Source organism: Juglans microcarpa x Juglans regia, chromosome 1S (assembly GCF_004785595.1).
Source record: "Juglans microcarpa x Juglans regia isolate MS1-56 chromosome 1S, Jm3101_v1.0, whole genome shotgun sequence".
Lineage (NCBI taxonomy): Eukaryota > Viridiplantae > Streptophyta > Magnoliopsida > Fagales > Juglandaceae > Juglans > Juglans microcarpa x Juglans regia.
In genome coordinates this window covers 12,782,748-12,796,869 of record NC_054595.1, presented here as the reverse complement: position 1 = coordinate 12,796,869, position 14,122 = coordinate 12,782,748, and positions in this window count along the sequence as shown.

Here is a 14,122-nt window from a genome sequence, read left to right as displayed (position 1 = left end):
TGAGAATTGGCGCTTAGTGAGCTATTTTTATAAGGAACTTACACCTAGAGAACGCCAATTTGTGGAGATGATGTATAATGGTGAGTTCTTACAGAAAGATCCTGATGAGGCCATAGAATACCTCAATGAGCTTGCTGAAATGGCTCATACTTGGACTGGACCTAATGCTACTGAGAACACAAATAGGTCACGACCTACAGGAAACCCAAATGGTGGTGGAATAAACCATCTCAAAGAAAAGGATAGCCTAAAGGCTAAGGTTGAAATGCTCACTAGGGAGCTAGAAGTGCTAAAGACTATGGACTTAAAGCCAATACACGTGGCTAATCATGCCAAGTCTTTTGGATCATGTTTTGTATGTGGCGGGGTAGATCACCTCGCCCAAGAGTGTCCCACATTTGCTGAGATGAGAGTGATGTATGAGGAATAATGTAATACCTTAGATATGTACAATAAGCCTTTTACACATTTCTCTGATACCTATAATCTAGGGTGGCACAATCACCCCAATCTTAGCTAGAAGTTTGAAAACCAACAGCCTGCACAACCCTCTAGATCATATCCTGCATCATATCATGCACCTTCATCTTCTAGGAGTCCTTTATAAGACACTTTGCATGCTTTTATTGAGGCACATAATAAAACTAATCAAAAGTTTGAATCTTTGATTATGCAGGTTATTGAAGAAAATAAGGAGATAAAAAGCCATGTATCCAAGTTGATGAGCTCTTTGAGTGTGAATGAGCGTGGTAAGTTCCCTTCTCAAACTCAATCCACACCCCAAGGTCAACATATGGCTCAAGAAAATTTGAAGGAGGTCAATGCCATTGTGACACGAAAGAGTATGTCCTTACACATCTCAACAATTGATAAGCCTGAAGATGTTGAAGAGGAACAAAGAAATGATAGTGCTGAGTTGCCTAAGTAAGCTGAGGTAATCAAGAGCCCAGTTAAGGTACCATTCCCTCAAGCTTTAAAATTAAGCAAGTGAACTCTGGATCCTAACAATGAAATCCTAGAGAATCTAAGGCAGGTAAAAATCAATCTTCCTCTTTTGAATGTGATTAAAGAAGTTCCTACTTATGCAAAAGTTCTCAAGGATTTGCGTACAGTTAAGAAGAAGTACCATGTGAAGAAGACAGCATTCCTGACAGAGCAAGTTAGTGCTCTAATTGAATAGTGAATTCCTCCTAAGTACAAGGATCCTAGTTATCTAACCATTGCATGTAATATTGGGAATCATGAGTTTGGGCAAGCGTTGCTAGATTTAGGAGCTAGTGTAAATTTGATGCCTTATTCCATTTATTTGCAGCTTGGTTTGAGTGAAATTAAGCATACTTCTGTTGTGCTTCAATTGGCTGACCGTTCAGTTAAGAAACCAAGAGGGATAGTTGAGGATGTTTTGATCCAAATTGGCAAGTTTTACTATCCTGTTGATTTTTTAGTTTTGGATACTCAGTTGGTTGTTGACTCTGACTCTAAGATTCCTCTAATATTAGTAGACATTTCCTTACTACGGCTAATGCACTTATAAACTGCGGGAATGGGCTGATGAAACTATCTTTTGGAAATATGACCATGGAGGTCAACATATTCCACATCAGTAATCAGCCTAGGGAGGATAATGAGTGCCACCAAACGTACATGATTGACACACTCATAGATAAGGGAGTTCGCATAACTCATGATTCTGATTCCCTTGAATATTTTCTTATTAATTCTAAGTTTAATACTATGACTGATTCATCTGTGCTATTTTTGATGAACCTCATAAGTATGGCCCACATATTTGGCAACTGAAATTTGAGGAGCTGTTTAAGAAAAGTGAAAAGTAGATTCCTTCAAGCATGGATGGTCCCAAATTGGAATTGAAGCCACTACCCTCAAGTCTTAAGTATGCATTTCTCGGCCGAGGTGACACTTTTCTTATCAGTATTTCTTCGAAATTGAATGCTGATAAGAATAGGAAATTTTAGTTGACCGAGTTGGAGAATTGAGAAATGATACTTATGAGAACTCTAAAATCTATAAGGCTAAAACGAAAGTGTTTCATGATAAAAATATTTTGTGAAAAATGTTTAAGCCTAATGATCGAGTGTTCTTATATGATTCTAGACTCCATAAGCACCTAGGAAAACTTCGGTCTAGGTGGACCGGCCCTTTTGTAGTGAATAATATTTTTGCAAATGGGACGGTTGAAATAGAGGTTCCTAAGGATGATCAGATCTTTAAATTAAATGGTCAACACCTTAAAGTATTAATTGATAGGCAAGTTCCAGAAGTGGAAGACATTCCACTTGTAGATACGGTCTATCAATCTTGACCACACCACGCATGTATGTTTTTCTTTATTTGTTTTTTTTCTTCTTATTTTCTTTCTTTTCCTTTTTTGTTTGTTGTTGTTTTCTTTATTTTTGTTTGCAAGTTAGTTTCATTTTGTCATTTTAGGTTACCATCTTTGGTACTTAGCAAACTATCCACGTCACTCATCGGGTGTATTATACCATTTTTAGTTATTCATCATTCAAATTTGATTTTTAAACATTGAGGACAATATTTCATTTAAGGTGGGGGTGGTGGTGCAAATTCAGTATTTAAAATGCTTGTAGGAATTATGTGGCATATTTTCATGTGTCGAATTTTTTTAATTTTGCATCTCACATTCATCTTTTTCACGTGTACTCATTCTCATTCATAGTCATCTTCGTGAATTCACCAAACCCACCATAATCATTTTTTGCTGAAGCATTCACAGAACCCTTAATACACTTATCCAAGCTTTGTGGTAAGATGGTGGTTTGACACATGTAGCTAGAGAACTCTTTTGCTTAAGTATTCATGTGAGTTTTTGAGAGGATTGGGAGCTTACGAATATAGTAAATTATGATAAACGTTCATTGATCTGTTGAATTGGACACTTCTTCTAAAAATATCATTACATGGTCAACTTAGGATATACTTGGGATATGACGAATGTCAACTTAGAATCAACGTTTGAGCCTTTCAAGCTAACACTTTCCATCATAAACCCCTAGTAGCCAACTTTGAGCCAATAAACATATGTAACTTTTTCTATTCATATGCCCATGTTATCCATACCTCTCCACATTGGAGTATAACATATACACTGATTTTTCCTACCCTTGTTACTTCCAAGTGTACACTAGAAGTGGAGTTTTTTTTTTTTTTTTGCACGGAATAAAGAGAGAGAGAGAAAAAAATGGAAGAAAATGAGTTACAAGGTGTCCAAGTGAGTGAGCTTCAAGGCAAATATACCAAGGCTGGGTAGAAATAGCAAAATACCAGGGTGACATAATTGTTCACCAAATTATAAGAAAAATGAAAAAAAAAAAAGAAAAAGAGACATTATTCGAAGATTTGAAAGATTGAAAAGTATATCAAGTGAGAAATGTAGTTTATTGAAAGGTTTAATAAGACTTCCTTTGTATGTACTTGGAAGTTTTTGAATCCTTTGCATCTTTTTTTTTTTTTTGATATAGCACTGAACCTAAGCCATGTTATAACCTTTTGTGTTGACCGTTCTGATCCTAAGTAAGCTTTTGGAAAGAGTGGTGAAAGTCTCATTTGTTCGTGTTCCTATCATAAAATCAATGTTTGCTTGTTGCTTGTACATAACTGCCTAATTCCCCACGAGAGTGTGTGTACACCTATTGTCAACTCCATAGAGAGAATCCTCACACGAAACACTTTTATACCTGTGAATTATGGAGTTGAACCTTTCGCTTGATGTTCTTAATGTTGCATGTGTCAGGGCTTCTAGTTAGATGGATACAGTTTGAAACACACACACACTCTGTGGATTGCTATAGGTGGATTGCTTGTGATAGGGTTAATGAATTCCTAAGATTGCTTTGATATGTGAATCTGGAAAGTGTGCCTTGGTGGCCTGGCCTTTGTGTGTGATTTTCTTTGGTCTCCTTTGTTGTTTTGGCATGAAAATTGCTAGAGACTAGCAATAAGCAATTGGGAGGTGTGATCAGTGCACAAAAGTGCATTCTAAATACCCTATTATTGGACTAAAATGTTAAAATGTGAATAGAAATAATAGGAATGTGTATTCTTGAATTGAATTTCTATTTACTTTGGAATACTCCTGAGCAAATTTTTATGTTTAATTTCAGAGTCTATAAAAGAACAAGTCCAAACCCAATCAAATTCAAAGGACTTTCAAGTGAGTAAGACATTGGAACAACCTAAAACGTTCAACGAGTGTAGCACTCTTCAAATAAGGATAATGATGGGGTTTTAGAGTAATTCAGATCAAGAGAAAAAGTCAGTACGAAATTCTCTAGAAGGCAGCCTATACATACTTTAGTATTTTGATCATAACTTTCCGTTCAAATGTTGGATTGATGCGATTCTTAATGTGTTGGAAAGCTATCTTAAAGGGATACAAAGTTATCTCTAATAAGGATTTCCAAATCCGAATTCCTGAAATACATACGTGACTACCAAGTTGAGTCCTAAAATTTAGGCGATTTTGTATGCGGGAATATGAAAGACATTAGGGTTTCTTTCCTATCCTATATAAGTATTTCATTAGCATGAAATTGAGGGTTGAAAAAGGTGAGACGGCTCAATTCTAAAGGAGGAAGAGAGGAAATTAAAGTCCATGGCCGTCGTTTACTTTATTTTTTACCTGAGAGTTTTTTTGTCCATTATATTTATGAGTAACTAAATTCTCAAGTAGGGATAGGGATGAACTTGCACATTAGATAGTATTTTTAATTTATGTATTTAGTTTTCAATTACCAAAACTCTTTTGTTTTATCATTCTCAATTTATTGTTGATGTTTTCTTCTCCGAATAATCATAGAATTTATTCTGTTTATGGATTCAGTCATGCTTTTTCTATTGAATGGATTGGTTCTTTGATTATGTTTGGATCAATTATTTATCTATAATGATTTAACTCTTTACTGCAATATCGCTTCCAGAATATATTGTCGTCGTTGGATTTTCTCAATGGTGATAATAATTTACATATTTTAAAACTGGTGAATGATTTTTCAAAGGGTTACATTTGGTTTAATCTTGGTTTATAAATCTATACCTTCCGATTGAAAATTTTGGGAATTGAGTTTTCAAAGTTGTGCTACAACTACTGCGTTATTCTTTGGGCGTAATCAGTGTGTCATGTTATAGGGTTCACCCTATTCGGTTCTAGGGTTTCTTTCTCACTTTGTGACCATTCATGAACTCAGATCTTGAGGAAATGTCCTAGGTCGAATGGAGTTCATGTTCTCCGTACTTGGTAAAACTTCCAATGATGCAATCCTAGTATCCCTAATAGTTGCTAGTGTGCACTGTGTGTGTAAGGAGTATACTTCGTGTGTGTTTATCAACTCTCATGGCCAAGAGCTTCATTAGAAGGGAAACCCTACTTCGAAACCGTAGTGGTGGTTGTGTGTCACCTAACCCTCCAAAGATTCTTTGACTCTCGTTCTTGCTAGTGGTGGTTCGGTCTCCTTGAGAGGAAAACCCTAGACTCTCATACTTGACAAGATCCATCATGGTTATACCAAACATTTCCATCATCCTCCCAACTCGAGACAAGGTGGTGTTATACATCTTTCACTTATCCAAGCCAAAACCTTCTTTATCCAAAGAAAATCCGTGTGAGTGCCATGTGTGCTCTAGAGTAGTGAGTGAAGTAGAAGTTTGAAAATCTCACCATACAAATCCACCCAATGTGATTCCCAACACTCCTTCCTATGCTTGTGAGTTGGAGGTGTTTGGAAGGTAGGATAATATGGTGTTTGGCTAGCTCTTCCTAAGGTGGACGAAAGTGAGAGAGAAGAGAGAGGAGGTAGAATCTGAAAATTAGACAAAATGACCTTTGGGTGTCTTCTGGTGGGGGTGTAGTGTGCCCACCCCTTTAATGAAGCCCTTAAATACCTTTTCAATTCCCCACACACTCTCTCTCTTATCATTACTCCTGAGGGTGACAACTGAAGGGTCCTTGTGCATGGGTGCCAAGTGGCATGTTGCTTATTATTCTCTTGGCTGAAATCTTCATTCTTCCTCCTCATCATTTTCCTCTCGAAAATTTCAAATGTTTTTCTAGCATGGATGATAAGTGGCAAGGTTCTTTGCCTTAACTGAAATCCTAAGTGGCTCTTACTATTCCTGTTTGTGGTCTAGGTTCAATGAACCCACACTATGGACAAAGGGCGTGTAGGTCTTTATGGCCGAAACCCTAAGTGCTTCTCATCATGACCAAAATCTTCATGGTCCCTAGGCATGTGCATGGATTTCATTTGGCATATTGCGTGTGTGTGTTTGCCCTAACCGAAACCCTCTTGTCTTTCTTTCCCAAAGCTTCTTCTAGAAGCCATCATGGGTGCCATCATGGGTGGCGTGTGGCTCCTTCCCAAAGCCTCATCTTCTCCTTCCTCATTATTGCCCCTTCTAGAGACACTAAAGTCTTGTGCATGTGTGGCAAGTCGCAAGAAGAAGACTGGCTTTCATGTTTAGGCGTCTTCATCCCCTTAGCTGAAACCCTAAATGTCACCTAAAGGCTTGTGTCTTCGAACTTTCGAATTTTTCCGTATGTCTCTTACACGTCGGGGTGTAAGAGACACATGGGGGAATTCAAGATTTAAAAAAAAAAAAACAAATGTGGTGTGTGGTGTGTGGGAATGCTGAATATAATTTTTCTTATTTAATAACTAAAGTAGTTAGCATTATCTAATAGGACATTGGTAAATGACCTAACATATGTAAATGTCATTCCCTTACATTATTAGTTCTTTTTTATGGCTATATTTGAGTCAAGTTCGAATGAGTCGAGTGTATCCAAATTTGGCTCAAATTTCTAATATTCCCTCCCAACTTGAGCTTGGCTCATATAAGAGTAGCTTTAAAATTCAATTCGAGCTCGGCTCGATGTGTAGAAAACTCAATTTGAACTCTCCTTGAAGTTCAAATTGAAAGATGCCCAATCAAGCTCTGCTCAGCTCGGTTAAAAAAATTTTAAGATGCATAAGGTAGCTTTGGTCCAGTGGGTGAGAGATATGCTTGTTGTACCATGCAAGCAAGCTCAACCGTAAATTTAGAGTTTCGTCTTTGTCTTAGACAAAGGAACATTTGGTTGAACACGGCAGGACAACCTTTTGAATGTTTCTTATTTTCTCAATTTAGAAAATTAAAAAAAATAAAACAATAAAGAATATGAATCAAAATTGAAATCTTTTTGTATAAGTCAAATATAAAAATTATACTATATAATATAAAAATTTGTACTTTTTAATATATTTCTAACTAATGAGAAACAATAGTAATGAATATGCATGAACTATTTTATATAAATAAATCTGTGAACGCTTATTTATGCATGGCGATGAATCACCTTCCACGCAAAAACACGTATTCATAGGTCATGGCGAGAAATCACCCTCTATATAAAATTCAAGTATATAAACATGACGAGAAATCACCTTCTCGGCAAAACTCATGTATGTATATCATTACCAAGGCAAGTGTGGTGCCCTGTTCCTCACTAAGGGACATGGCAAGGATTAGTGATACCAAGGGTGCCAGCTAATAAGTCAACACCCAAGGTTTGGTTGAGTTAGACGTGCCTCATCCAGATCGAAGTTCACGTGTGAGGTTACAGAGGAAAAATAAAATGAAAAGATAAAGGTTTAGTCGGTAAATTAAGACCTTGCAATACCAGAAGTCTAAATCACATCATAGAAACGAGTGACATCGTTCCTGATTAATTTCATTCTTAGAAATTCATACAACAGAAGTACATTGTTCTTCACCTAAAGGGTGGCATACCAAAATACAAGAGGTCTCCCAGTTTATAAGGAATAAATATGATTCAAAATGATACAAGGCTCTTACCGCGGAGACAAGCCTTCGTACTCAAGGTTCAGGCAGGATCGACTCTTCTTCCTCAGGCACCATCCATGAGTCTAATTCTACATCAAAGTTATGGTTTTAAGAATAAAACCATATATAGGTTAGGCAGCTCTGAAAATATCACTAATGAGAACAATGCTTGTGAATACGCAATGAATAGTTAGTTTTATGCGATAAAAAAAGGGTGAAGGCATGTATTAGTGCATGACAAGGAATCTCCCTCTCTTGAATAACACATCTTTGAAAACACAGTGAGGAATCACCCTCTTGGTAAAATATAGTTATATAAGTATAGCGAGGAATCACCCTCTGATGAATTACTTGTCGTCGCCAAACTTAATACATATATGGGTAATTATGCATGTCGTCGAGGCAAGGAATCGCCCTCTTCACAAGCTCATAAAGTCTATAACACAAGTCACACAGTAGTTCATAGTTATCACATAAATATTCTTCACACAGACATAAGTCACCTGAGGGGAAAATAGGGGATGAGTGCTCCATCATTCAAAATCGGGGAATTTCTCCCACCTGACCAACATGGTGCAAGTCAACTCGCTTATACCCTAACATAGGTCAACTCTCACACAGAGATAAACATATTGCACCAAAAAAATGCATACCCGGCCAATCAACTCGAAGATACCAACACGTGATATGTTAGGGGATTCTTCATCTTAACTACCAAGTGAGGCCAACACAATACGGTGCCACCCTAATCATTCACAGGGACTCTCTCTCTACCCTTATGAAGCTCGTGACAACATCTCACACGAATGGTTCAGGAAAGTCTCCGTCCCATCCCATGATGATTGACACACGGTACACTTACTAACATAGAGATATAGATACTCACACAGAGATTCCATGAAAACAAGTGCAACTCAAATCTCAAGAAATACGAAGTGAAAATATTCGTAAATATAAATGGCAAAACATTTATTATTTTATGATTAGAAAGGGAGAGATTATAGAGTATGCATGAACAACATCCTCACACAATATTCACCCTCCATTCCTTGGCACTATCTCAGAATCTAGCCTACCTCTCAGTGTCGAGATCACTACGTTGTTGCACTGCTCCTTCCTTGTTTCCTTTGAAGAATATGACTTCACAAGATCTCAAACATCCTTTTGTTTTTTGTCCCATGTCTTAAAATCTAGGGTGAGATTGTCATGCGTCCTTCTAACATACTTCTAACTCCAGGCATACTTGGATATGAGTATTTTAGCCTCAACTATTGTACAACAGAATGAAAAAGACAAATGGCCAGGGCATGGTCTGCGCCTCCTTACGGCCTACCAACTCCTCAGTTTGTCATTGAATGAGAGTTTTTCACGTGGCAATGGGCCATACAACTGGGTTCAAATGATATGACATGTTAAGTCGTAACCTTTCCCGTAGACAACTTTCAGATGTAGTGTGGGCTTCCGTATTGGGCACTGCCACTCGTCTAAGCACTTTTGTGTTATCCTGAAAAGCTTCTATATTTGCCCCAATCTTTCCTAAACCATTGCTCACCTTGGGTTGGTAACTTTTGTCTCATCACAGTCATCAGCCTCTTCAACTCCCCATTCTTGCCTTCATAGTAGGTGACTTTTCTACCTTGCGTACAATAAGGCAAGACATTCATCTCCATTTCGCATTGGACTAGCTACACTTTGCTGCACCCATAACTATTTTTCACCAAACCAATGGAGTGGTCCTTCATCTTTCTTTCCACTTAACTCCAGTGGTGGTTTGTCTCATTGCGCTGACAAAGCCCTCACAGTGAGGAATCACTCTCTTATCAAATAAAGTACTCAATATATCATCATATAAATTCTCAGTGGGAAGTCACTCCACCCATTCAACTTGGGGACTCACTCTATCCGGCCGACGTGTGGGCTCATTCACCCAATCTAAACCCATCGATTCGGGAAATCACTCAACTCAGCTCACAAACCTAAAGACAACACATATGATCAACCCGATGAATCTTTCTACTTGGTCAACCGACTCAAAGACATCACACATGATCAACTCAAAGAATCTCTCTATCCATGCTATCAAGTGAGACCAATACGAAGACGTTCTACCTCAATCATCACAGGAAATCCCTCTACCTATATGAAACTCTTGGTAATGTGATGTAGGAATGGCGCATGGACTCCTCAACCCATCCATGATGATCGACAGACGGTAAGACTCAACACTCGAAAACCACAAAAGTGAGATATTGGCTATTATCCAATGGCTTTTAAATTGTGGGACTATAAGTCGTATCTCTGACGTCCGTCTAATCCAGATATGCTTGAATATGAGACTTTTGATCTCGTCCATCCATTTGTCCTCTAACCTTGCAAGATGACAGAGATTGATACGAATAAGGCGTGCATGTCCTTTACAGTTTGTCTTTGGTCAAATCTCACATTCCGTCCTCTAATGAGAGTCTCCCACGTGGCGCTGGACCATAGCTTTGAGATCAGACGATATGACATGTAGGTTTGTAATCTTTTTTCTGTAGGCTCACTCTAGATGTGACATCTCTTATGGAGTATGGACTTCTGTGTATGACACATGTCGCCTCTGAGCACCTCCATGCTGTTTCGGAGAGCTCTCACGTCCGTATCATTCTTGTCCTTAACCGTTGCTTGCCCTTGTCCTGCGAGCCATCATTTTCTAGAACTATCAGCCTCTTTAACTTGTTCTCGTCCTTTTACGGTCAGTCGGCACAATGTTTGCTGCCCGACACAGGGTGAAAAGTCCTTTCTCACCTGGTGTTATACTGTATCAACCAAGCTTTCTACAATATGATGCTCACCTTACTTTTGGTTTGGCCACACATCGCCAGCCCAGTTGCTTCTTTTTTGCTAACCCTTCATTCTTGAAAGTGGATCTCTTTGCTTACTTCGGCGCAATTCTCACAATGTAAATATGCATCATTAAAGCCATGCTTGAAAAAATTAATATCTGTTATGCACCAACATAAAGGAGAAAGAATACGCAACTTTTTTTCTTTTTGTCGGAAGTAAAAGGGATCTAAGAATTCAAATTGAAGAAATTGCCATTTGTCATGTTGGCCACTTTCTAAAAGCTGTTGGTGAGGCATACACATTCCGTGTTGGTAACAAACTCGTTTCCTGATAAGGAAAAAGGAAAGAAAAAAAATAAAAAAATCTTTCATTGTACATTCCCTTTACTCTACATATTATGGAGAATAACTTCACTACGTGAGTCTGATTTGAGAAGCAGGGCGACAAGCAAAAGATTAGGAGGTACAGAAAGCGATGAGACTTATTTTTTTAAGGTGAAATGGATATGATCTTAGGGAATGATAGGATGCATCCGATTTCTTTTTTAGAAATAAATGAGAATTAGGGTAGAAAGTCAATATTAAAAAAAAAAAAAGGCAAAAGTCCAAATAGGAAATAGAAAATCTTCCCAAAGTTTGACGGGAGTAAAAATATGGTTTATTACTTTAGAAGGGTTTTTTCTTTATTAAACTAGCAATCAAGCATGTATAGGTGGATCGTTCTCGATAATTTTTTTAAAAAATATATGGAGAAATGTAGATCTATTTATTGAAAGAGTTCTGTTATATACAATCATTTTTGCGTACTCCTTGTGCACACCACCTCCTTGAGCACACTACTGATGTGATAAAGCGATTATTTTATATTAAAAAAGTGACTCAGCTAATCACATTAATAAAATACGCAAAAAAATACAAAAGTGACTGCACATAGAATTTTTGTTATTGAAATACAATGTTGGACATATTAGAATTGGAGTTATTCTAATAGTTCATTTTAGAATATCTTAAAATTCTGTAAACAGTAGTTAAATAGTTTGTGAATAGTAGTAAAATGGTTTGAGTTAAAATGTTTTATTAGATTTTATAAAATGAGCAAGAAAAAACTGAATACAAATATTATAAAGTTAAAAAATTATTTTTATTTTGAAATTTGAAAAAATTGTATTATTTTTTGTGTGTTTTGTTTGAAAGTTTGGAAAAATTATATTGAGTTTTGTGTTTGGATAATGATTAATGATAAGATGAAAAAATTGAATATTTGAAATTGAAAAATATTTTGTATTTGAGTGATATTTGAAAAGGAAGTTATAAGAATATTTGAGAGTATCTTATGTTCCCAAACAAGGCCTTAAAGTAGAATGCACTACCATGACTTTCAAATAGAAGTTAACTCAAACTTTGTGTACAAAATTATAGAGATGTAACTTCTTCTTTTTCTCAATTATATTCAAAATAAAGATAACTTTTATAAAATAACTAAAAAAACATAGCAAATTTTCCTTTCTATTTTAGAAGGTGTATCTATTATTACTTTCACTAGTTTAGAAGTTGTTTCTTCAAATATTGAAAGGCATATTATGATTGGCTTCGTTCACTTTCATAAAACTTTTCATCTCATCTCATCTAATCATTACAACTTTTCTAAATTTTCACACAAAATAAAATAAAAAATTCAACTTTTTCAAATCCCAAAACAATAATAATATTAAAAAAAATATATTCTAACAATATTTTATTCAATTTTCAATTTTTATCTCAGCTCATCTTATCTGCGAAAATAAAAGAGGCTAAATGTTTCCATTTTTGTTTAGGAATCTCATGCTTTGGAATTATTTGGATTTTTTATATTTTTTATGAGAAGTACTACGGTCACAAGTGGACTTTATAAGAGTAAACTTACCAACCGATATTTCATGCTATTCGTTGATCTACTTTACAACAAGAGTAAATTTACAATGATGTACCACATTAAGTCACGCCAATTTGTAAATTTATTTTTATGAAATCCCTTAATAGTTAAAATATTTCATTTTTTTAATAACAAATACTCCGTATTAATATTGAAAATGTTAGTCATTACAAGTACAAAGATGCTCCAACAAAAACATGTTTTTTTAGATAACTGATAAGCTTTCATTCCATAAAACTTGAAATATGACTTTCAGCCATTACAAGGGTCTAGATACATGGATTCACATTGTCAATGTCTATTATCTCATTACAAATTACAACTTCTTCTTTCGTTAGTCTATCTGCAACATTATTAGCTTGCCTTTTGACATGTTTGATTTTCCATCTTGTATCAGTAATTATATTGTGAACATCCTCCAATAAGCATCCAAACTTTCCATTTTGCTTTCCTTGATTTGAGATAGCATTAACAACCTGATTAGAGTCACCTTCAAACCTGACATTTTGTAAACCAAGTTCCTTGCAAAAGAAAGCAGTTGAAAGCAGTCCTCTTGCCTTTGCTACTTTAGGATGTGAACAAAAATTTAGTGGCTGCATTAAAATAGTTTGGAGATGTTATCTTGAGATCCTCTTGCCATTACTTATCATGAAAGCAGCCCTATTGCCATTACTTATATAATTCCAGCTTTTCAGTGTAGTTTAGAGTTGTTATCTTGAGATCCCCACCAGAAGTTAGACATTATACTATTAAGCTTTTGGCACAATGCCTTTGGTACTAAAAACACACTCATGGTATATATAAGAATGGCTTGGATAACCGCTTTGATCAATATTTCTTTTTCAGCTTGTGAGAGAAATTTAATTTTCCAGTTTTCAACCTCTTGCTCACAGTTTCAATAATTCTTTGAAAAACTATCATTTTTTATCTATAATAAGAGATGGTAGGCCCAAGTATTTCTTCATATTCAAAGAACCAACATGTTGGCTTAACCACATTGGAAAGGATTCTTTATGAGTTTTCAAGAAAGACAAATTGTGCCGACCTTATAATATTTTATTTATTTTTTTGAGTTGGGAAGAGGGTTTCGAACTCCAAACCTCCATTTTGGAGGCTGGAAGTTATGCCAATTAGGTCAGAGGCATTATAATATTGAATGGGTATGAGAAATGCCTAAATGCTTATTTTTTTTATTTTTATTTTTTTAAATTGCAATGGCCTATATTGATTGATGTTAAACAAGAGTGAATACAAATTGGTATTGAATCAAAAGAAGTGGTATAACCACTGATGCATAGAGCATCCTTACTCAAGGCATGAGCAATAGAATTATTTGCTCTAAAAATATGCCTTGCTGACCAATGAGTGAAAGAGTTGAAAGTTTCCCTGGTATCTGCTATTAACTTGCCTGCATAAGTGATTGAGTCATTTGGTGAGTTGAGACTTGTTACAACCTGTAAGGAATCACCTTCCATGATGATGTCTTTGTAGCCTGAGGACTTGCAGAACAATGAGGCCTGTAGAG